The sequence below is a fragment of the Vigna unguiculata genome, chromosome 6 (assembly GCF_037176805.1).
Source record: "Vigna unguiculata cultivar grain cowpea cultivar isolate G323 ecotype 2 chromosome 6, ASM3717680v1, whole genome shotgun sequence".
In the NCBI taxonomy this organism is placed as follows: domain Eukaryota; kingdom Viridiplantae; phylum Streptophyta; class Magnoliopsida; order Fabales; family Fabaceae; genus Vigna; species Vigna unguiculata.
The window spans coordinates 35,763,494-35,788,971 of NC_140797.1; the positions used below are offsets into that span (position 1 = coordinate 35,763,494).

At 24.6% G+C, this 25,478-nt stretch overlaps 3 long non-coding RNA genes across 3 annotated transcripts; all 3 read left to right on the forward strand.

The window, feature by feature from the left end:
* Positions 1–2,674: 2,674 nt before the first annotated feature.
* On the forward strand, positions 2,675–3,162 carry LOC114187863 (uncharacterized). The gene is made up of 2 exons (XR_003605358.2): positions 2,675–2,787; positions 2,873–3,162. It is a non-coding gene; the product is annotated as an uncharacterized LOC114187863 (long non-coding RNA).
* A 7,441-nt stretch (positions 3,163–10,603) lies between these two features.
* Positions 10,604–11,474, forward strand: LOC114187860 (uncharacterized). The gene is made up of 2 exons (XR_003605355.2): positions 10,604–10,773; positions 11,253–11,474. It is a non-coding gene; the product is annotated as an uncharacterized LOC114187860 (long non-coding RNA).
* Positions 11,475–24,569: 13,095 nt separating this feature from the next.
* On the forward strand, positions 24,570–25,014 carry LOC114187865 (uncharacterized). The gene is made up of 2 exons (XR_003605360.2): positions 24,570–24,696; positions 24,805–25,014. It is a non-coding gene; the product is annotated as an uncharacterized LOC114187865 (long non-coding RNA).
* The last annotated feature ends 464 nt before the right edge of the window (positions 25,015–25,478 follow it).

A 25,478-nucleotide genomic window follows, 5' to 3' on the forward strand; every position in this document is an offset into this window, starting at 1 on the left:
ATATAATAACGAATGATAGACATTTTTTTTAATTCTACTATTATATGTGTTTGTTTTAAGCAGAAGAAATAAAAAGAGAACATGAAGAACTTTTTTTTAACTAAAAAAAAATTATATATAAAAATTATAATTTGGCATCCCTAAATTTTTTGTCTAAGTTCCGCCACTCACTCAACGGTACTTGATGCTCATCGTCCTAGAACTAAAATGCTTCCATACCTAATTAATGGAACTAGTGCTCAATGTCATTTTGTTGTTGCTCAATGTTGTATCAGAAACCAAAAAAAAATGTTGTGATAAATGGAATTTGATCTATTCAATTGATCAATTTAATACTTAGTGTTTTAGTTTAAAACAATTTCACATACAATGAGACTTGTACCAACTTGCTTAATATAGAAAAACGAATTAAAATCAATCACAATCACTCAAACATATAGTTGTCAATCTAATTCACACAATACCACATCAATTTTACATACCAAACCAGATTTCGCAGAAAAAGCCATTTTTATCTGCAATTCATTCTAGAAACACATGGAAATTAAAGCTAATAATTACAACATATAAAGAGTGCATATTTGGTTTCCCTCACCCGACCAAATAGCTTTAAGACAATTCAACATTTTCAAATTCACATATGCTCTATCTACACACAAAAATATCAAAAGAACGATCAAGACTTATCATTATGATTACCACTCAACAGAGCCTCGTATAGAAGACTAAAGCAAAACAAGCAAGCAAAAGAAAGCTCACATGCAAGAGAAAATAAATTGGGCTTAAGAAAATTGAAGAATTCCCCATGAGGATCACTGATATGGTCTCAGATCTTCAATCAAACGAACAGAGGGTGGCAAATCCTATAAAGAAGGCAAAGAACTATATAAAAGTGATTTTTAGAGAAATAATGTATTTTAGAATAATGAAACTTGTTGATAAAACTTCCTATTTATATAAAAAAATTTAATATTAAAATAACTAAATCTCTTTATTTTTAAACAACTATCAATTCTAAAATATCATTTTCTAGGTCCTCACATTCATCATAATAAATACTCCACCATAATATCATAGTGATCCAGTTTTTCTAACTCAACTGTTGCATTTAATGAAAAAACTTATGCAATTAATTATTCTCATAAATGATCCTTAATATGCACAATGAATTATTATTATTTCATTATCATTGCATTATAAATAGGGTCCTGCTAACCCGTACCCTTAGAGCAGTGGTTAAAAATAATTCATAAGTATTGAATTTTACAAAAGTTTAAAAATTTATAGTTAAGTGTGATATTAAATGAATTTTGAGTTAACCATTAATGAGTTTTATTTTATTTAAAGGAGAATGCTAACCAATGGACACTAGTTAAGGAGTAGTTAATGTGCATTGGTCTCATTATTGTTACATTGAAAGTTAAAATTATTAAATACATTAACTAAAATTACATAAATGCATATAACAAATTTTATAAAGACAAAAATACCTTTTTAAACTTTTAGACAATAACTTTATGATACAAAATAAGGAGTTCGGAATTTGTAAGGTCTCAACTAAAAAGCGAGAAAAACTTTTTGACACTTCAAGAGTTTATCACTTAAAGCTTCAGATTTTTTTTTTTATATAAACTTTTTTATATATTTAACACTATATTTTTGTTAATTTAATTTTTTATGTTTAATTATAATAATTTTTAGAAACATTAAAATATAGTTATTTTATTATTTAATTGTTTTTTAAATTTTATTGGTGAGCATTAAATAAATTATGAAACACACTTGTACAACACTTATGAGCATTTTTGTTCTTTAAATAAAATAAAATAAAATTGCATTAATGGTTATTAAGTCAGATTTCATTTATTATCACACTTAACTATGCACTTTTGTAAGATTCAATGTATATTAATTATCCTTAACCAATTCCCTACGAACACTGGTTAGCTAGACCCTTAATTAAATGATAAAAATGTCCATAAGTGTTGTACAACTATATTTAATATTTTATTTAATGATTACCAAAAAAAGTTAAAAAATAATAAAATAACTATATTTTAATGTTGTTAAAAATTAAATTATAATTAAACATAAAAAAAGTTTAAATTAGAAGAAAAATAAGAAAAAAATAGTATTAAACATCTAAAAAGTTTATAAAAAAAAAAACTCAATTAAAATATGAATTTGAGACTTCAGTAAGTTTTCTTTATCTTATTTTTTTGATATCTTTTGCAACAATTCCTCTTAATTTAAAAAAAAATCTCGTATTAAGAAAACAAAATATTTTAATATTTGAAATTATTAATTATAAATACATAAATATATAGCAATATAAATAATTTAATTACTAAACTTTTAAGTGAAACACAAAATTTAAATTTGGATCTTAAGTGTGAGAGTGATTTTTTTGTTTTTCAATAGAGACCTTAGAAATGAAATTTCAAAATGCTTATGTTATAGAGAGATATTGTTTAGAAATTTCAAAAGATATATTTGTATTTATAAAAACTGTTATATGAATTTATATTATTTTAATTAATAAAATTAATTATTCCAGATCAGAATGTAGAAATAATAAAATTAATTATATTAATTATATTTTAACGAGTGTTTTAAGGAACAGTTATAATTCTCTTTATAAATAATCCTCATAAACAGACACCACTTTGCCAGGAAAATTTTGATTCCTAAGACAATTTCAAGAGAGATACAGAAATACAGAAATGGCAAAAGCTTCGGTACTGTTTCCTTGTTTGATAGTTTTATTTCTCATAACATTAGGAACAGGTATTCCTCTTTGTTTAATTTTCTTTACTTATTAATTTCTTTAACAATTAGGGTTTTAATAATTAAGGGTGAATAAATTTTGCAGATTGTGCTGATACAAAGTGCCAGAATTTTAAAGAATGTAGTCATATACAGTGCATATACCCTGGCTGCGCAAGGGCATGCGTCGCTGGGCGCTGCCTTTGCAGTTGCCGTGAAACACCTGGGGAAAATGTTTTACCATGAATTCATGATAACAAAAGAATAAAGTTTAGGTTTCAAGGTTCTAATAAATTAAGATGAAAATATACCATTCCTTTGCTGTGGAATTTGTGTCATGAAACTGTTGAATGATAGCTTCTTTGTTTTTCCATAAACAATATTTGTTTATCTTCATTTGAGTTTTTATTATTGCCTTTTGGTGTTTTATATGTTCCGAAATAATTCCTAAGTAGTTCCTTGTTATTACAAATTAGTAACCAGCATAAACACATGCCCTATCGTGTATGCATTTTTTAAATATTTGTGATATTATATCAGTAGGTAATAATATTATAATATTATTAAATTAATATATAAACTAAAATTATATTTATTAAAAATAAAGTGAAATATATCAGAACAGACGAAAGAATAACCATTGATAAATAAAGAAGAAGAGAAAAAGCAGAGCGATTTTTTAAAAATTTAATAAATTATTATATTTAAAGGGTAAAATTGGTATTTTGAAATGTGTACACAAAAAGGAGAATTCCCTTGATATATTGTTATAGACTAAATTATATTTATTAAAAATAAAGTGAAATATATCAAAACAGATGAAAGAATAACCATTGATAAATAAAGAAGAAGAGAAAAAGCAGAGATGGTCGATTTTATAATAAACTTGTAAAAGTAACGGTCAATTTTTAAAAATTTAATAAATTATTATATTTAAAGGGTAAAATTGGTATTTTGAAATGTGTACAAAAAAATAGAATCCACTTTATATATTGTTATAGATTCTGCTGGCGAACGTTGTCATTCAGTGGACACTACTAGTCTTCTTTGTTCAAATATCCAGGGATAAGAAACAAAGAAAAATTAATTTTAATTAATATTTATAGAGTATAATTTTCGTATGCACAAATTCTTATTATTATACATTTAAATAATTATTTTTTTAAATTAAAATAACTATTAATAATAAAAAATTAGTAATGCATGTAATGTATATCTCATTAGTCAATTAACAAAGAAAATTTTCTTTATAAGATTTTTTTAATCAAAATTTTCTTTTTACACAATTCTTTATCGATTTTCTCTATTAGTATTGGAGTTGTCAAGACAAGTTATCCCGTCCAATTTAGTCAGGCCCACTACGAGTTGGTTACTTAGTGAAGCAATCCAACCTGACTCACTTATTAGCAAGCCAAAAAAAAAAATTCGAACCCAACCTAAATCACACAGGTTGCTAGAATATACAGGTTTGCTCACTTAATTAAAAAAATATAAATTTTTTTTCTTTGGTCACAAAAAACCTAAATTATAATTATGATTAAAATCTAAATTAATTTCAATACAATCCAAAATGATGTTAAATTTCAAATACAAACCAAAATCACAAAAATACAAATTAATATATAACAACAAATTAAAGACGACCCAACTCGACCCAAATGCAAAGCCCAACATAATAAAAAAACATATGAGTGACCAACCCGACTCACCACAGGTTCAACCTGGGTGAGTTGGGTTCTTAGTGTGGGCCGAGTTAAAAATTAACCCATTTTCTGATATTTGTAAAAAAATTTTAACCCAACCCAACCCGCACCTATGGTGGGTCGGGTTGACTCATAGGTTCTAACCCATTTTGACAGCTCTTATCTCATTTTATTATTTTTAATGTTTAGATTTTATAACTATTAATTTAAACACAATTGATATGTAGTCTCTAATTTTAAATTAAAGACTAATTTAGACAATAAATATTTGATACTCATTTTAGATTATAATTCACATACCAATTATAATCTTTTATTTATAGTAAAGGCTATTTTGGGCACTAATTTTTAGTTCATAAATTGGTATATAAATTAATTATTATAGTGACTAATTATTTTTTGCCTCTAAAATTAGTTATTATTTAATAATTTTCTTATATTGGATTTACAAACGAACTTACGAATCATAAAATCAAGGTAGGTTCATCATAATTCAAGATGCACACATACATATGTTAGAGTGTGTCACCATGTATATCTTAGTTTGTATGACCTTTTTAAACAATGGTTCACACATCATCCGAGACGTATCACCTAAAATTCATACAATTCTCACAGACGTATCACCTAAAATCCATACAATTCTCACAATCTCAACAATCATTTTCATATAATATACAAATCCCACCGTGTTATATAATATAACTCATTTAAATAAAACCATTAATCAATTATGAATTGCTCAAACATCATTTTTTATTCATTTCAAATCAATCTTTGTCCTTTAAGCTCATATCATTTTCGTAAACTATTATAAAAAAATATAGAAATGTACACTTATTATTTAAAGGTATAATTAGTCGTATAGTACCCAGTTTGGGGCTAGAGTATCAAATAGGTATCCAGTTTAAAAAAATGTCAATTGCATCCCACCTTTTGAAAAAATGCTTCAATTAGGTCCCTTTTAGACAGAGTTGACTAATGCCGTTAGTCAACGTGCCACGTGTCAGTCTGTGGTTTTTTTTTTTTTTTAATATTAGTATAACATTTATATAAATAATAAATTTGGTCTGAAATTGAGAGGAATAATATAAATATTGGTACTTAATTTTGTAAAAATATTTATACTTAATTATTTTTAATCTTATAAAAAATGGATTACAAAAATATTTTAATTATTAAAAAAAATTGGGACAAAATTGAATCAGATACACATACTTAGGTACTAAATTGAAACAAAAAGACATATATGGGGACTAAATCGAAATCGACACAATGACATCTGATAGTGACACTGACACATGACATTACAATGCCACGTGGCATTGACAATGCCACGTGTCACACACAGGGACTTGACACGTGGCATTTTTTTTAATTTTTTTTCAAATATTTTCTTAAAAAAAAATTTAAAAATTAAAAAAAAACCCACAGACTGACAGGTGGCACGTTGACTAACGTCGTTAGTCAACTCTGTCTGAAAGGGACCTAATTGAAGCACTTTTTCAAAAGTTGGGATGCAATTGACATTTTTTTAAACCGAGTACCTATTTGACACCCTATCCCAAAACTGGGTACTATATGACTAATTATACCTTATTTAAATTATATTCAAAACTCAATTCACAAAAATTCTATAATTTGCATACATAATTTTGTTATCAGATCAACATGCCAATAAGAATATTCAATTCAAAACATCTTAAATAACCATCTATCATACAAACGCAACAACATTTAAGTTCAAACATTTAAATATTTTCTTAACCAACTATAATTTTTGCAAACTAAAATCTAGTTACCAAGTCTCTTTCACATAGAGATTGTCTATTAGGCTGTGTTAAAAAAAAACATTAAATAGCTTCCCCTTATATGAAATCCTTTATTTTAGTTAAATCTTTGATTCAAATGTGAACTTACTGAAAATCTAAGAACGTCAAACAAAGTATCTAATCATAACCAAATTTCTAAATTTCAGTATTATCAATTATCCTACTAATATTAATGGTGAAAACATAATAAAAAGTAAGAACAAAAAATATTTATAATAAATTAAAATTAAAAAAAAAAATTGATCGGTTAGAATTAATCTTTATGTCATCCATTCCGACGATGTGCGATCAAATTTTGAAATAGATAAAATTTAGAAGAAAAAAAATTACAAATATATGAAAGAAGAAAAGGCAACTTACACTCACCATTATAATCATAAGTACGACTTATATTAAAAGTATTATTTATAATATAAAAACTTATATTTAATATAATATTAAATATGTTTTATGTAGTTTATTTTAAAAAATACTGTAGAGATGTGATTGAGTCGAAAATAATGCAAAACATCAATGTCTTGTTTGCTTAAAGACCCAAAAGTTAAAGAAATTAAAAGAATATATAAAAATAAGAAATAAGTAAGCTAACAATCGTAAGAATTGAGTAACATTAAGTGTGTTAAAATTGTTGCGTAGATGTGAATAAATTTACAGGAAGGGCTTACAATTATCAGAATTAGTGGGTGAATTCAGTATGTAATAATCCTGTTTATTACATAAGGATTAAATATGCATGTAATTTGCGGGTAATTTTCCCAAGGTAGTTTCTATATCTCTTGTAGTAAATTATATTATAAGACATAATCAATTATGTATATAATTAATATTTATGTTTTTTATTGTAATAAAAAAATTATTAAAATAAAAGAAAAAATATGACTCATAAACAAATATACATCTTATTTTACTCATTTTTATTTAATTTTCTTTTTAATTAAAATAATCTCATTTTTTTTATCATTTTTTACGATCTCACTTTGTCATCAAATCCAAAAAAAGGTGATCGCGAGTTAATTTTGTTTAGCTTTAATTATACAGAAGGTATCCATTTTAGTATAAGTGTGTCAATCTGATACTCGTTTTATAAAAAATGTCAATTGCATCTTACCTTTTGAAAAAATCTTCAATCAAGTTCCTTTCAGACGAAGTTGACTAACGCTGTTAACGACGTGCCACGTGTAAGTGTAAGTCTGTGGTTTTTTTTAATTTCTTTAATTTTTTTTAATTTTTATTTTAATTTTAATTTTTTTAATTTAAATAAAATAAAAATAAAAATGTCATGTGTCAGGTCCCTGTGTGTGACACGTGGCATTGCAATGCCACGTGTCAATGTCACTATCATATGTTATTGTGTTGATTTCGATTTAGTTCTCATATATATCTTTTTGTTTCAATGTAGTACTTTCTTTTGTGTATTGATTCAATTTTGTGCCAATTTTTTTTAATAATTAAAATATTTTTGTAATCCACTTTTTATAAGATTAAAACTAATGAAGTATAAATATTTTTACAAAATTAAGTACTAATATTTATATTGTTTGTCTCAATTTCAGACTAAATTTATTATTTGTATAAATGTTATACTAATATTTTTTATTAAAAACAACTTTTTAACATATTACTTTATTAATTACCTTTTTATTAAGTATTCATGTTTTGTTAATTTTTTTTTTCCAAAATAGAATAATATTGTCTCTTATTAATTTTAAACCAAAATTTCTATTTGTATGAATGTTATACTAATTTTTTTTATTAAAAATGACTTAATAAATTGACTTTTACCACTAAATTTTAATATAAATTTCAAATACTTAATTTTTGTAATAATTTTATACTTAATTACTTTTAATTTTATAAAAAAATAGATTTTAATTATTAAAAAAATTAGATCAAAATTGAATCAGATAGACATAAGTAGATACTAAATTGAAACAAAAAGATATATATGGGACTAAATCGAAATCAACACAATGACGTCTGATAATGACACTGACACGTGGCACTGATAATGCCACGTGTCACACACAGGGACCTGACATGTGACATTTTTTTTTTCAAAAGATTTAAAAAATTTTAAAAAATCACATATTGACACGTGGCACGTTAAAGGTATTAGTCAACTCCGTCTCAAAGGGACATGATTAAAGTACTTCTTCAAAAACGGATACCAGATTTGACACACTTATATCAAAATGGATATCATACGAGTAATTACACATTTTGTTTACATATAAAAATAAAGTACAACGATCTAGATATATACCAACATTGAGTATACTTTTAATATTAACTAATTAACGGATTCATGAATGACACTATTTGGTAAAAAATTTATATCAATATTATAATTAATATATATATATATATATATATATATATATTAGCATTTTTTATTTTTATTCATATATTGTTAGTCATATACGAAGATTAGATGCTTATAAATATATTTGAAACATAAAACGCATGTATACAGTGACATATTTTCAAACTATACTTTAGAGATATTAAAATTTTGGTTAAATTATTTTCTTAACTCTTTTTTATTTAAAAATGTCAAGTTAATCTTTCAATTTTTTAATTTTAATTTGGTCACAACTTTTTAAAAAATTATGCAATTTATTTTTTTTATTAAATTTTTTAAGCAAGTCAAAAATTAAACCTGTATTAAATTTTCAAAAATCAAAATTAAATTGAAATTAAAATAAAATTGAAATATTAATTTAATATTTTTGGACGAAAATAAAAATTAAAATAACAATTAAACCCAAAATAACTTTTATATAAAAAAATAAAAATATTGTACTTAATATTTTTATGATAATAAAAAATAAAAAATTATTATTATTGTCATTCTTATAATTATAAAATAAAATAAAAATAATTTTATAATTTTATTGTAATTAGTTTTCATTTATTATGATTATGTTAAAAAACTAATTAAATTAAACAATTGGCCACTTAAAAAATTAACAATAATTATTTTAATTTTAAAAAAATAATTTAAAAGGTAAAATTGAAAAGGAAAGACTAGAAGAAAATAAATATAAATAAAAATATATAAAAAAATTTTCAAAAAATATCAAATATATAAAATATATTGAAAAGATACTAAATTTTTAAAAGAAATATTTGAAATTATATATTAAATTATATAAATATTTTGTAAACGATGGTCAATATTAGAGAAAAAATGTGGTATTTTATAATTCGAATAAATTTAATTATATATTTTCTTTGTATGCCCTTATTAAATCATGATGTGTTACCATTAAATAATTGAAAGAGATTTGTGAATCAGTAATCAATAAATTGTTTTTGTATGTTGTAATATATTAGTTTAGAATTTATACCCTTATTTACAATTAACTAATTTAACAGTATTTAATAAAGATAAAAATGAAAATTAGTAAATATGTCCGACAATTTTTTTTTTTTATCTATTAAATTTTATCCCAAATCTTTTATAGTAGTGATAGTGGAGGGAGTAATAAGTAGAGGGCGGAACCATCACATTGAAAACTTGCAAAATAATTTTCAAAACTCTACCTTTTAACGTATATTTTTGTCTCTTATAATTTAATGATCTTTATTATTACCATTAATATATTTATTGTTATCATTATTATTATCATTAAGGTCTTAAATGATGTTATTAAGACACTAGTTAAGAATAATTAATACGCATTGAATCTTATAAAATTTTATAATTAATTGTGATATTAAATTAAATCTGATCTAATAATCATTAATACAATTTTATTTTATTTAAAGGACAAAAATGTTTATAAGTGTTGTACAATTGTGTTTAATATTTTATTTAATGTTCACTAATTAAATTTAAATTATATTTTAAGATTGCTAAAAATTAAAATATAATTAAACATAAAAAATTTAAATTAATAGAAAATCAACAAAAAATAGTATTAAATATCTAAAAAGTTAAAAAAAGCAATTAAAATATTAATTTGGAACTTTATTGAGTTTCGTTTCTCTACCTTCTCGATAATTTTTTGCTATTAGCTTATCAAAATATCTTATATTAAAAAATAGAATATTTCAATTATTAATTATAAATATAATATGTCAGAGAAATATTTTTTTCTACTTTTTAGTAGAGACCTTAAAATTTTCAAAATGCTTATTTTGTATTATAAAGTTATTGTTTAAAAATTTTAAAGGATATTTTTGTCTTTATAAAATCTATTATATGCATTTATATTATTTTAATTAATGAAGTTAATTATTCCAGCTTTTAACATAAAAATGATGAACAATGTGCATTAATTATTTCTTAATCAGTGCTCTTAGGGCACTAATTAGCATTCTCCTTATCATTATAAATAATCTTTAGAGACGCAACTTTGTAATTTGAAAAATTATTCTAAAAATCCTTAAACACAGACACACACCAATGGCAAAAGTTGTATTGTTTCCTTGCTTGATGGTTTTATTTCTCGTGATATTTGCACCAGGTATGGTCCACTTTTTTCTTTTATACAATTATCTATATTATTTTATGGATTAAATATATTTTTGATATTTTAACTTTTGGTAAAAATTGAAATTAATTTCAAATACGTTTCTCAGTTAATATTAAAACGAAAATATATGAAATCGTGTAAACAACTTAAATATTATTAAAAAACACGTTTAAAACATCAAATAAACTTAACAAACTTTGTTTTAAATGATTAAATTTACACATTTATAAAGTAGAAAAACTAAGTTTGACCAAAAATTCAAAAAATAAATAATTTTAAAGTAAAAGTGAAGGAACAAAAACATACTTACCATTTTTTTTATTGCGAATTTAAGTAGAAAACTAAATTTTATTGAATCAAAATGAAAACTAAATATTATATAAAAATATATAAACTTATTATTTTAAATTTTATTTTAGAAGTGATGTATTATGAATTAAATTGATACGTGATTAATGTGATTTTTGTAGGGTTTGCGAATGCTTGTAACTACCCGTGCCATGACCCAAGTGCTTGTGCTAAATTACGCTGTGATCCCCCCGGTTGCGTAAAGCGATGCCGCAACTCTTGCTGCATTTGTCAATGTCTTGAAAATGAAAAAGCTCAAATAAACATGTAACAATTCCATGACATTGTCGTGGAATATATAAGTAATAAGACAAGTTGAAGTAATAACATTGTTCATTATTCCCTATCGGACCTAGTCCTAGATTTCAGCGTGAGAGAAGTATGTTTGAAGTTCAAAATATTTCATAAATGGTGTGTTTGGTGTTGATACGTATTAGGAACCAACACATGTATGATATTCGTAGGATACACAAATTGGTAAAGTGTTAAATTTGAAAGATATTTTTTTTTTTCTAACATGATTTTGACATGACGCCAACAAAAAGTTAATAAGCACAAATCCAATGATATTCTAAAAAAACTCATAAACTTGTAAACTTACGATATAAGTTTCTATTATGATTACATAAATAAGAAACAAATATTATATAATCACTATATTTTGTTTTCTGGATTTTAGATCAATAGATTAAATTTATTTTTTATTATGTGACAATGTGTTTAAATTATTATATTTGACTAATCTTTTTTATAAATGATTTTGAAGATGTGAATACATAATGATCTAATATATGGATTTGTATCCATGTGTCCTACATTTTGGAGCCTACATGTGTCGAAGTATTAGTGTTCATGTCGTGTCTAGTGTTCATGTCAGTGTCATAGCTACATATTGACTAGTGATAATACTCATTTTAAGTATATAAGTGAGTGCAAATCTCACCTTACAAGTCGATTTTATGGAGTGAGTTAGTCTTAAAGTCCACTTCTTAACATGGTATTAGAGTCTATCCTAGCGAGATTTGTTGTTTCTTAGCCCTCTATTGTTTTACCCGCTAGTGCATTGGCGCCTTCTGTGGGGAAAAAATGATTTCCCTTAGCCCTCCATTGGGGCATAAACCCTCATTCCCCTTATATATCAACTGCGGGACTTATGTTTTGGTACACCCAATAGTCCCACATTGCTTAGGAGTCGTGACCAATAGAAGTTTAAATACTCCTTCCTCATTCCACTCTCGGAGACGCCTTTTAAGGACAAAACCGCGAAGGAGCTTTAGACTCCAAAGTGTACAATATCTCAAATGTGATGATTGAAATTAGCGATGTTATCTCATCGGACTTGAGATAGGAACATTGATATTGTCTGTGGATAATACGTCGAATGTGGTGATTGACTCTAACGATGTCACTTGACGGACTTAGGGACAAAAACAAATTCCCTTAGCTCCATTTGGACAAGAACTCAAATGCGGTGAATGACCCTAATAATTTCCCTCGACAGACTTGGGATTGGAACATATAATGCACTACCATGTATTGCGGGGTACAAAATCCCATGGCTTTACCTCCAAGAAGTTAGGAGCATATTTGAAGCGAGTATTTTGATGGTTGTGATAACAAACGATGGAGGGGGTAGTTTCGAATTTTGAACATTAACATAAGCATTTGGCATAAGCGATGAAGCATGTGTTATAATTACTATAGTGATGGGTTATCTTTATGCATGGTGATGATAGTATAAAATGTGGAGGTAGGAAAAAGTTTTGCCTGAGCCCCATGGTGGATGCCTATTGTTTTTATCGGCATCCAGAGCATGTGGACCTTTAGACAAGTGTTAAGATCCAAGAGGTGGTTTAAATGCTTCTAATGTCTAGAATCAAATCCCTTGTTGGCCAGATGGGAAAGATCCACAGGCAAAAGAATCTCCAACGCTTAAGTTGGTCAGTTAGAAAGTTTTAGGATCTATGAATATAATAGTGAGTATGAAAGCGTGATTATACTCTCTAGGAAAATACCACATATATTTATAGGATTTATGGGCCCCACAATGGACGCCAAATGTTCTTATCAGGATTCAGAGCATGTGGACCTTTAACAGGTGGTAAGATCCAAGTGGTGGTTTGAATGCTTCTAATGACTGGAATTGAATCCCTTATTGGCCAAAAGGGAATAAGATCCATAAGAAAAAAAGACTTTGTGACTCTCAAGTCAATTAGTAAGAAAGTTTTAAGATATATGAGTATAGTAATGAATATGAGACTGTGACTATACTCGCTATAACACGAATATTATAAGGTTTATGGAATTTATAAAATATATTAAAATATAAGAGATAATAAAAACTTACCATCGCATTTATGATAAAGTAGTATGATAAAGTAGTATGATAATTACAGTAATATTTCATATAACCACCATATCTTTTGTTGATATATGATACGAAAATATATTTATGATGTAATCAAACAACTAATATTTTGTTAATATAGTATTAAATGTTGAAACTGTATAACTTAATCTTTTCAAATAATGAAAAGTTTCATTTAGTCATAAATTCCTTTAACTTCTTTAAGTGTTTATTTTTTTCAAGGATACTTAATATATTCAAATACTTTGAATGAGTAATGTCTTTTTCCGTTATTTTTAATTTGATTAATGTCACGCTATTTTCATTCAGTAATGTATATTTTAAAAAAAAAATAGCAACATATTTTAGTGATTATATTTTAGTGATTAAAAGTAAATTATAAAAACTAATTTAGATACTAAATTATAAACTAAAAGTTATTGGTATCTAAAACAATCTCTATTATAAATATAAAATCATAATTGGTTTGTAAATTAGAGATCAAATTGGTCTCTAATGTTAGATATCAAGATTTTAACTACTAAAGAATTAGTTTTTAAATTAATTTTTAATTTTAAATAATTAGTCATTATAAAAGCTAATTTAAACATTAATTCTTTCATGACTTAAACTTTGGTAGCTAATGTTAAAAACCAATTTAGACTCTAATACACAAACCAATTATAATTTAGTATTCATAATAGAGAGTATTTTAGATACTAACAATTTTTACTTTATAAATTAGTATCTAACTTAGTCACAATAGTGACTAATTATTTTTTATCTCTAAAATTAGTTGTTGTCTAATATTTTCTTCTCCTGATTATCTGATTTTTAATTTAATTATTATTTAAGAGATAATTAAATAATAATTAAATCTTAATAAAAAGATATCAGCTTATATATATATATATATAATTTACATTTATAATTTCTTTAATTTTATAATTTTGATATTTGTAATACGTACATAAGACGAAGAAATTTTATTAATTTACTAATCCTCTTTTTGCTAATACTCTTATTAATTCTTATATTACTCGTGGAAACATTTTAATAAGATGGTTGATATGTGTAGGGATACATAGAAAGTGATCATAATTAGTGATTTTAAAATTATAAGTTCGTTCATTTGGGGCTCATACAGAAGTAAGGCGGAAAAAATGTCACGTAATTATTAACCAAAATTGTATTCCAAAATATTGTTGTAATCATTGCCAAAAAAAATGGTTTGGGATATTTAACACCTCCTTTTATTTAAAGTGGAATTTTTAAATTTATTTTTCATACAAAAAAAAAAGATAAGTGAGAAAAACATCACATAAAATCATGACAATGGAGAAGATTAGTAAATTTTGTACTTTCTTCATGACTGAATTGATTGTTTCGGTTAAATTTGTTACCTAGGTTAAAAAAAACGGAAAAGTGTGCTTTGTCAGGAAAAAAAAAAAGAGTCAACAAGGATGTAACAATCACATTGAAAACTTTCTAAATAATCTATAATGCTTCAACTTCAACTTTAACTAATATCTTTATGTCTTAAAATTTATTTAATTGGAAAACTATATTTTGATTACTATTTTTTTATAACTTTTCTTACTATCATCTTATTTGGAACAAAAATAACATTTTTGTAATTTATATTTTTATTTCCATGTTGGTGTTTCTCTTTCTGTCCTTCTAAGTAAAGAAATAAGAATTCAATTATGAATAAATGGACCTAACATAAATATGGAAATAAAAATAAAAATTAAAAATATTATTTTTGTGCCAATACAAATATAAGGTAGTAAGAGAATTTGTAAAAAAATGATAACAAAATATCATTTTCCTTATTGATATTATTTTTTCCATCATTGTAACTTTTGTTATCACTATTATTATCATTATAAATAATCCTCAAAGACACAACTACGTAACTTGAAAAATTATTCTAAAATTCTCTTTAAATACATACACACCAATGGCAAAAGCTTCATTATTGTTTTCTTGCTTGACGGTTTTAATTCTAGTAATATTTGCATCAGGTACGCTCCATTATGTCATTTTATACATTTATCTATATTTATTTTGTTTTTATTCAGAATTTAAGTACAAATCCAAATTTGACCGAATAAAATTGAAATCTAAATATTATATAGAAAATTTATAAAATTATTATTTGAAGATTTTATTTTAGAAGAAATGTATATTGAATTAAATTGCTATGATTTTGTAGGGTTTGTGAATGGTTTGAATGGTTGTCGAAACCCTTGCGGTGAGTCAAGTTCTTGTGCTGGTCTTACTACTCTGCTCTGTGATTCCCCTGGTTGCGTAAAGGAATGCCGCAGCAATTGTTGTCGTTGTGTTTGTCCTGGAAATGAAAAAACTCAAATAAACGTGTAACAATTCCATGTTTTTGTTGTGGAAGTTATCGAAGTCGAAATAATAACATAGTTCTTTCTTCTTCATCAATTGCATTTCATATATCTCATTCTCAAATTGCATAAAACTAAAACAATTATATTTTCCTTCCAATAATTTCATATTGTTTAGAGATTAATAATCATAGTAAAAAATATGTTACTTAAAACATTTTTTTATACATATATTACTTTTATTAGTTAGTAGTGAAAACAAGTGTATTCACTTTTTTTTATCATGATAAAAAAAAATTAAAAATATCTTATAATTTTTATATTAGAAATAGTTGATTGAGTTTTAAAAGTATTTACAGAACTTAAAAGATAAAATAATACAATAAAATATATTAATAAAGTAAAATTAATAATGAATTGTGTATACTGAAATAACAGTTACAAAATGGTTATAAAAGTAAATTAAAAAGTATTTACAAAATTTTAAAAATGAAATAACAAAATAAAATAGACTAATAAAAGGTAAAATGGACATAGAATGGTATACTTCGAAACAACAGTTATTAAAGTGAATTATCTTCGTACATAGTTGTAGATAAATTTAATTATTTAAGTGATTTATTTAAGATAAATTATTATGATCGTTATTTAATAACATAAAAGCATATAAACTTTTGATCTTTTAAAATGCCGACGACATCTCTCTGTATTAACATGATATAAAATTTAAAATTTTGACTATATATTTATAAAAATAAAAAATGAAAAAATTATTTTAACAACGTCAACAATCAAATAAAACAGTAGAATAAAAATTATAACCAAATCTTAAAAATAATCTGACATATTAAATTCAAAAAATAAATTAAGTTTTATAATAAAAATCATGTTATGTGATATGAAAAATGGTCAGTCGAACATCATGTACAACCTTCATTAAATTTAGAGATATCATGCATATTATAAATTTACAGTATTAAATGTTGAATAATTTAAAAGCAGTGTTAAAGGTCGAAACTGTAGAATTTAATCTTTCAAATGATGCAAATTTTCATTCAATCATAATTTCCTTTAACTTCTTTAACTGGTTTTTTTTTTCTTTTATAATAAATTATTCTTTTCATCTTTCTATTTATCAAGTAATGTTAGTTTGATTCTCAAGTTTTTGTTTTCTGTCCCAATTTGATCCTTATTTTCTAAAAAATATTTAATTTAGTCCTTATGGTTAATTTGACCAGATGGGGTTAAAGTCAATGTCAAGTGTCAATTTTTTGTTTTTTGAATTTTTTGAATTTTTTTTTAAATTTTTTGAATTTTTTTAAAATTTTTTACACGTGTCACTTCACGGTTGTGTCACATGTCAAAATGATTCAATTTGGTCCCTATATTTGTTTTTAGTTTCAATTTAGTCCTAATTTTTGTAAAAATGAAGCAATATTGTCTCTCGTTAAATTGACACTCAATTTACTTTTTTGTAAATCTTATGGTGATATTCTTACTAAAATTAACGTTTTTATTAAATATTTCTAGAAATATTTAAAATTAAATTTAAATTCAATATAAAATATTAGAAATTTAGTTCCTAAACTTATGTGTGACAATTTATTTAATTTTTAATTTTCACTAAGTTTATATAATATGGTACACTTGATGCCTTTATATATGATGACAAAATTGTTAATTGTTGAAATTAAGTTTGGGCTTTAACTTTGTTTAATAATAAAACTAAATAAAAAAAAAGCTTGTTTAAAAATATTTATACAAATATTTAATAAAAATGTCAATTTTAGTAAGAATATCATCATAAGATCTATACAAAAGTAGATTGGGTGTCAATTTAAGGAGAGACAATATTGTTTCAGTTTTACAAAAAATGGGACAAAATTGAAACTAAAAACAAATATAGAAACCAAATTGAATGATTGTGACACGTGGCACAACTGTGAAATGAATCTGTAAAAACTAAACAAATTCAAAAGAGGAGAGTGTGTGTGTATGGCACTGATTACATAACTGATGCCTTTGCAAAGAGCACTGGTTACGTAACCGGTGTGGTGTGTGTGTTGTTTTTTTTTTTACTTTTTTTTAACTATTTTTGTATAACTTTTTTTTAAAAATTTAATTGTCTAACTTTTTTCTAAAATTTAATTGTATAAATTTGTTTATATTCATAAAATTTTAATTTTTTTATTTTAAAATTTCATATAATTTTAATATATTTTTTAATTTGTATTAATTATTTATAATTATTTTTATAAAATCAAATTACAAATTTATTTTTTTTCCATCAAAGGTATTTTGGTAACTTTCTAATTCTATCTATTTTTATAATTTATTTTATCTATTACATCAATCAAATTTTTCACTAACTTTCATAAAACTTATCTCTAAATCCACTCACTTTATCCTCTAAATTCACTCAAAAGAACACACAAATTCATCTACTCAAATCTATTTTCAGACTCTCCCAAATCCATACTCCCAAAGGAACACACCCTAAAAGAATCCATAGAAGTTCACTTTAATATTAATATTCCTTATTCCTAACTTGGGAACTTACAGTAATTTTATAAATCATTCCATTAATCCATGCTTAAATACATTTTTTTCCATTAATAATCTTCTTTTACAACAATTATTTAACTTGATATACAGCTTTCGTAAACCACCCATATTAACGATGACTTAATTCATTCTGAAAAGCATACATACCCATATTGTGTTATTAGTGCACTTAATTTGAAAAGACAAAAGCTTTTATTCCGAAACTTCAATGCACTTAATTATTATTACTATCATAAATAATTCCAAGAGACACACACCTCCACAAGTGAGAAAAATTTATTACAAAAAAAATATATATATCACCTTTTCAACACAGACATACACAAAAAATGGCAAAAGCTTCACTGTTGTTTTCTTGTTTGATGGTTTTGTTTCTGATAGCACTTGAAACAGGTATTTTCCTCTCTGGTTTTCTTTTGTTTGTATACAATTATCTACATCAGTGTAAGTTTTGTGAAATGAGTATGTGCTTCATAAAACACCATTTTTTTTAAATGAAGGTTTTGACAAGGATAAACAAATTTTGCAGGTTGTGTGAATGCATGTCAATACAAGTGCCAATCCGTGGGGGCAAGTGATTGCAAAAGTTTACAATGCTTTCGGCCTGGTTGCAAAAAGTATTGTCTCAAAGGATGTTGCCTTTGTGGTTGTAATGGAAATGGAAATGTTTGATAAAGAATTAATGATAATGAAATAAATTTGAGGTTTCATGGTTCAAATAAATATGTAACAATTTCATGCCATCTTGTGGAATTTATATAAGAGAAGAAATAAATCATGATTTTCCTTCGATAACATTCCATAAACACTTGGGGAGTTTTATAGGAGTTAAAATCTTGAAATAAATTTTGAAGAGTCATAATATCTATATTATTGTATAAAAAAGTTTTTTTTATATACACATTTGTTTTTTCAATTTTGCATTTTATGTTAAGAAAACTGATATTTTAAATTAATATAAGTATGTTATTGATTTTATCTTTTAATTTTTAATTTTAACTTTTAAATGATATTTTTAAACTTAATTATTTATTTTATTTGACTGATCTTTCTACATTTAATTTGTTTAAACTGAAATAATTACTCGTAACAAAATAAATAAATAAAAACTATCTATATAAAAGTTATTTATGTAAAATATTAGAAAATAGTGTTTTAGAAGTGATAGTGGTTTAAAAATTGTGAGACTTAATTAATTTAATATTAAAAAGGTTTTAGTATAAATAGAATTATTATAAACGAGTTTCATTATTTTAAAACACATCATCTCTCTAAAAACCACTTTTCTAGAATTCTCTGACTTCTCTCTATAAGTTCTGTCTTTCTGGTCGTCTGATTGAAAAATCGAGACTGTAGGATTGATCCTCTCGGTGAGCTCTTCAAATTGGACCAATCAGTTTTCCGTTCGCGTAAGTTAAGTTTCCGCTATCTTTTTTGTTTTTTGTTGCATGTAAGTCCTTTTTCGCTTGTATGCGTCATTTTATTTATCAGTATCAGTGATCATAATGGTATGTCTTGATCGTTCTTTTGATGTTTCTATGTGTAGATAGAATATCCTATGGAGTTAGAGACGTCTGACGTTTATAGAGTTGTTTAAGCAAGATATCAAGTAAGGGAAGCTAATGTCTCTTATGTCTCATAAACCTGTTAGGAATGTTATTATATGAATATTCTGTAATTGACTGATGTGTTTGATATGAGAATTGGGTTGTGATGTTTGAAAACGATAAATACTTATGTTTTATCTGTTGTTTGAGAATAATCGTATGTTATGGGTGCAATTAGATGAAATTGGTGTGAATATTTTGATAGAATTAATGTTTGATACTCGAATGGTCTTTGGTGGAGGTTTTGGAGTTGTATGGATTAGTTGAATAGGTATAATTTTGCTTAAATTAGTTTCAGTAGAATTATACAAATTTGCTTACTCGTTGGGCAAGCCCAATCGCTGGGTGAATGAGTTGATCTGCAGAATTATATATGCAGAACACTGATATGTAGAATTATGCAGATTCGCATACTCATTGGGCGAATTTCCAAGTCAGGAACTTCCAAACCTGGAATAGTGGTACTAGCTGGGCGAGAATGGGCCAGTGGCTGGGTGAATGCTACTCGTTGGGCGAGTGAGTCAGAACTTGAAACTTGTTTTATTGAGTTAAATTTGGGTGATATTTTAGTTATCATATAAGCTTTGTAATTATTATGAATAATGAGTATATGATATGAGATTGTTTATATGAGACTGAGTTGAGATTGGTTGGTGCTAACCCAAGGAGAATTAGCAGTGATTGTGGTAGTGTATGCATTTATGTAGAGATTGTCTTGGTAGTTATCATGATGTTCTAATAACCATTCAAATTCTCAAGTAGAGAGGAATGGGGTATGTGGTGAGAGGAGTAGGAGGTCCTAGCCTATGGGTTTTTCCTTAACCAATAGGTGTTAACGGACTGACATTGTATGTGGTGTAGTTTTGACTATTAATCTGTCACTCTGTAGAGCATGAGATGCCACTATAAGTGCAGAACTGACTGGATCCGACCTCAATGCATGTATCCGAATTAGTTGAGTCGTAGTTTAGAAATATGTGTATGTGAATATCTGCTTGACTTTAGTTGTTAGATATATCAATATTATATGGTTTAAGAAAATTCTTTAAAAGTCATTAGCTTATCCTTCTTCTGTGTTTATGTGTTGTGTTGTATGTTTTCTTTTTGCGATGATCACCTATTCGGTGGAAGCAGTGGTGGTTGCAGTTTCAGAGACACCTCTAGAGATTGAGGAGTCATCTTTTAGGTCAGATGGAGATCTTAGTGAGAAGTTGTTGTAAGAGGTTAGCTTGTATTTAGAGTTAAACATGTTTGGTATGTATAATTGATATATTTATATAGTCTGATCATTTGTAAGACTGTATTAATATATTTTATACATTTGTTTTATCTGTTTTGAATACTAAGGTGGAACATCCTATTTTATTAGTTTTAAACTGCTAAAATTGAGATGTTACAATTTATATTTATTTTATAATAATAATAATTTTTTTAATTTTTTTATTAATATATATACATATATATATATATATATATATATATATACTTCTTTTGACTACTTAAAAAATTCCTTTATTTATATTATTTTCAGATTTTGTTTTTCTTTTATTATGTTTATGTAATTATGAAATTCCGTTATGTAATAATTCCTCTGTAGTTTTTCTTTTTAAAAAATTACGTAAAGTATATATATATATATATATATATATATATATATATATATATATATATATATATATATATATATATATATATATACTAGCATAAACACAGGCGCTATTGCGTCTGTGTGTATACATTTTTTAAATATGCATGATATTATATTAGTAGATGATAATATTGTAATGTTATTAAGTTAATATATAAACTAAATTTATATTTATTAAAAATAGAGTGAAATATATCAAAATAGATGAAAGAATAATCATTGATAAATAAAGAAGAAGAGAAGAAGTAGAGACATCCGATTTTATAAAAAACTTGTAAAAGTAACGGTCAATTTTTAAAAATTTAATAAATTATTATATTTAAAGGATAAAATTGATATTTTGAAATGTGGACACAAGAAGGGAAATCTCCTTTATTTATATATATATATATATATATATATATATATATATATATGTGTGTGTGTGGTTAAATACATCGATAGTTTCAATTTTGTTGATTTTGATTTTCATTTTGTTGAAACATCGAAAAATGTACTATTTTTTGTAAATATTGATTTATTTGGTCTTTTTCTTAATCATGTTTAAATTAGTAATAAAGTACTATACATGCTGATACTATTTGCACCGCTGTGTTTTATCTTTTATTACGTGATCCGTTTGGGTGCTATATGAGATGTATAAATACGTTTTAATTGAAATTAGGGAGCAAATCGTAGTTAGGGTTTTGAATTACATTGTAGTGGTTGGGTTAGTGGTTTAATTTTGTCGGTTTGTATTGTGTTTTTTTTTTTAATGTTTTCATGTTTAAGGTTTTCATTAGTGAGTTTGAGAGTTTGGAGTCTTCAGAATGTTGTGATTTTGTGTTTGGCATATTGTTAATCGTATCATTTTGTGTTGTTTTTATCTATGGGTGACCTATTAATAATGAAATGTCCTGTTTTGATAGTATTGTACTATTAAAATGAAATATTACGATATTTATTAAAATATATAATATTATATAATTATATAATTTGGTATTAAATTTTCTAAACTTCAATTATATTCATTTAATTTTTTATTTGGTTTCTATTAATATTATATATAATTTTAACACGTGTCACTATAATGTCAACTGTCATTTTTCTATTCTCAATTTTGTCTCAATTTTATCCCAATTTTTTAAAAAATTGTGCAATTTTGTCTCTTTCCAAATTTAAATCAAATTAATATTTTTAACAAGATTAAGTTTATTTTAATTTATATTTTATATTAAACTTTATTTAAAATGGTTTTAGAGTTGTTAATAGAAAATAATGCTAAAAAAAAACATAAATTATATTGATATTTTATTTGAATTTGTATTTTAAATAATTGCATATTTTTAAAATGTGTAAAATTCAATAATTTCTATACAAATGTTTTAGTTGGTGTAAAATTTAAGAAAAATTAACTAGTTTATGTAACAATAAAAAACAAATAAATTTAAAATTTGAAAAACAATTTTAAATAAAATTGAATGTGAAACAAATTTAAATAAACTTAGTTTTGTTGAAAATATATAATAAAAATATCAATTTGAATAAAAAAATTAAATTTAATAAAAATATATGTATAACATTTATAAAAGTTGATTTTTGTTTCAATTTAGAGGGGACGAAATTGCACAACTTTAAAAATTGGAACTAAATTGAGACAAAAATTAAAATACAGGAACCAAATTAAGAATAGGAAAATGACAACTGGCATAATTGTGACACGTGACACTGTCACGGCCGCATGGCACAATGTCAGCTTGACACGTGACAAATTTTTATATTTTTTTAAATTAAAAAAATAATTCAAAAATAAATAAATAAATAATTCAAAAAATTCTGAAACTGATATATGGTATCTCATTTAACACCGTCACTACATTACTAACATAAAGGACTTGATTGTATCAAATCTCCCAAAATAGGGATCAAATTGAGATAAAAAAAATTGAGGGACCAAATTGATATTTTGCTACGAAAATGGGAACTAAACGAATAATTTAACCTAAATAATATTATATAATATTTAATTTGGTATTGAAGTTGCGTTCATTTGGACAAATTAGATGAATATTGAGTTTGTTCTGTGTTCCATAGCAATGATTTAAGAGAAAATGCAGAGATGAATTTGTGAAATTGCACCGAAATTATCTCTTCAAAACTGAAAAGATTTGCAAGTGGACATTTTACAATTATATTCCTTTGCTTATAGAGCTAAGTAGGAATAAAACTTGTTCATGGTTTTTTAGTAGAAGAAAAAAATAATAATTCTAAAACAAATTTTGCAAAGAAAATGAATTATCACTTCCATTTTTTTACTTTCACCTTTTAAAGAAAAAAAATAATGATACACTAATTAATAATTTGCACTAAATCACGTTAGGTAAACAAGGACAAGAATAAAAAATGAGAATTATAATATATTTTTTATTTTATAATGAATTCATATATATATATATATATATATATATATATAAAATAAATCATATTTTTATTATATTTAATTTTATGTTTTATTATTTATTAACACTAGATATTATATTTTATAAAAAAATAAAAATATCTAATTTAATTTTCACTAAATTTAATATATTACTACCTAATTTAAAAAAATTGAAAATATACATAATTTTAAAAAAAAATTAACACATAAAATTTAAAAAATTTGTGGGGCGGCGCCCCACCTATTCCTTAATGGTAATACATATATTATATTTATGTAATTAATTTTGTTTAATACAATTATGAATTTTTTAAAATAATTGAATAATTATATTAATCTGCATGTTATGATAAAGGATGTAATCAATAAAACTTTTTAAATAATCAATATATTTGTGTCTCAGAATTTAAGGTACTTTATTGTTACAATGGTTATCTTTATAATTTATCTTTATTATTTTATTATTATCAACATTATAAATAATCTTCAGAGACACAAACTCTATAATTTGAAAAATTATTCTAAAAGTCCCTCTAAACACAGAGACACACCAATGGCAAAGGCAAAAGTCTCAGTATTATTTCCTTGTATGATGGTTTTATTTCTCGTAATATTTGCCGCAGGTACGTTGTACTTTTTTTTTTTCTTACACAGTTATCTATATATTTTATTTATTAAGAATTTATGTACGAATCTAAATTTTACTGAATAAAAATGAAAAAATTTTGTAGGTACGGTGAATGGTTGTAACTACCCGTGCCATGGCCCACATGATGGTTGTCCTAATCTGCACTGTCCTGGTTGTGTAAAGAAGTGCGTCAACTCTTGCTGCCTGTGTGACTGCAGTGGAAATCAAAAACCAGAAATAAAGATGTAACAATTTCATGTCTTTGTTAGTGAGATTTATTGGTAATAAATAAGAGAAGTTTAATTCTCCTTCATCCATTGCATTCCATATGACTCATTCTCAAACTGAACTAAAACAAATATAATTTTTCCTCTAATAATTTTATATTGCTTATAGATAAATATACTTATTGAAGTAATTTATTTAAAATAAATCATTAAAGGTGTTATTTAATAATGTAAAAGCATATATTTTACTTGTTGGAACTTTGTAATTTAATCCTTTTGAAATGCTAACACATCTATATATTAACATGCTATAAAATTTTAAAGTTTTGATTATGTATATAAAAATAAATTGTATTTTGACAACGTCAGTAATCGAATAAAATAGTGGAAAATAATTATAAGCAGATCATCAAAATAATCAGATATATTATATTCACAAAATAAATTAAGTTTTATAATAAAGATAATGTTATGTAATATGAAAATTGGTCGGTCAAACATAACATACAACCTTCATTAAATTTAGAGGTATCATGCATATCAAATTTAG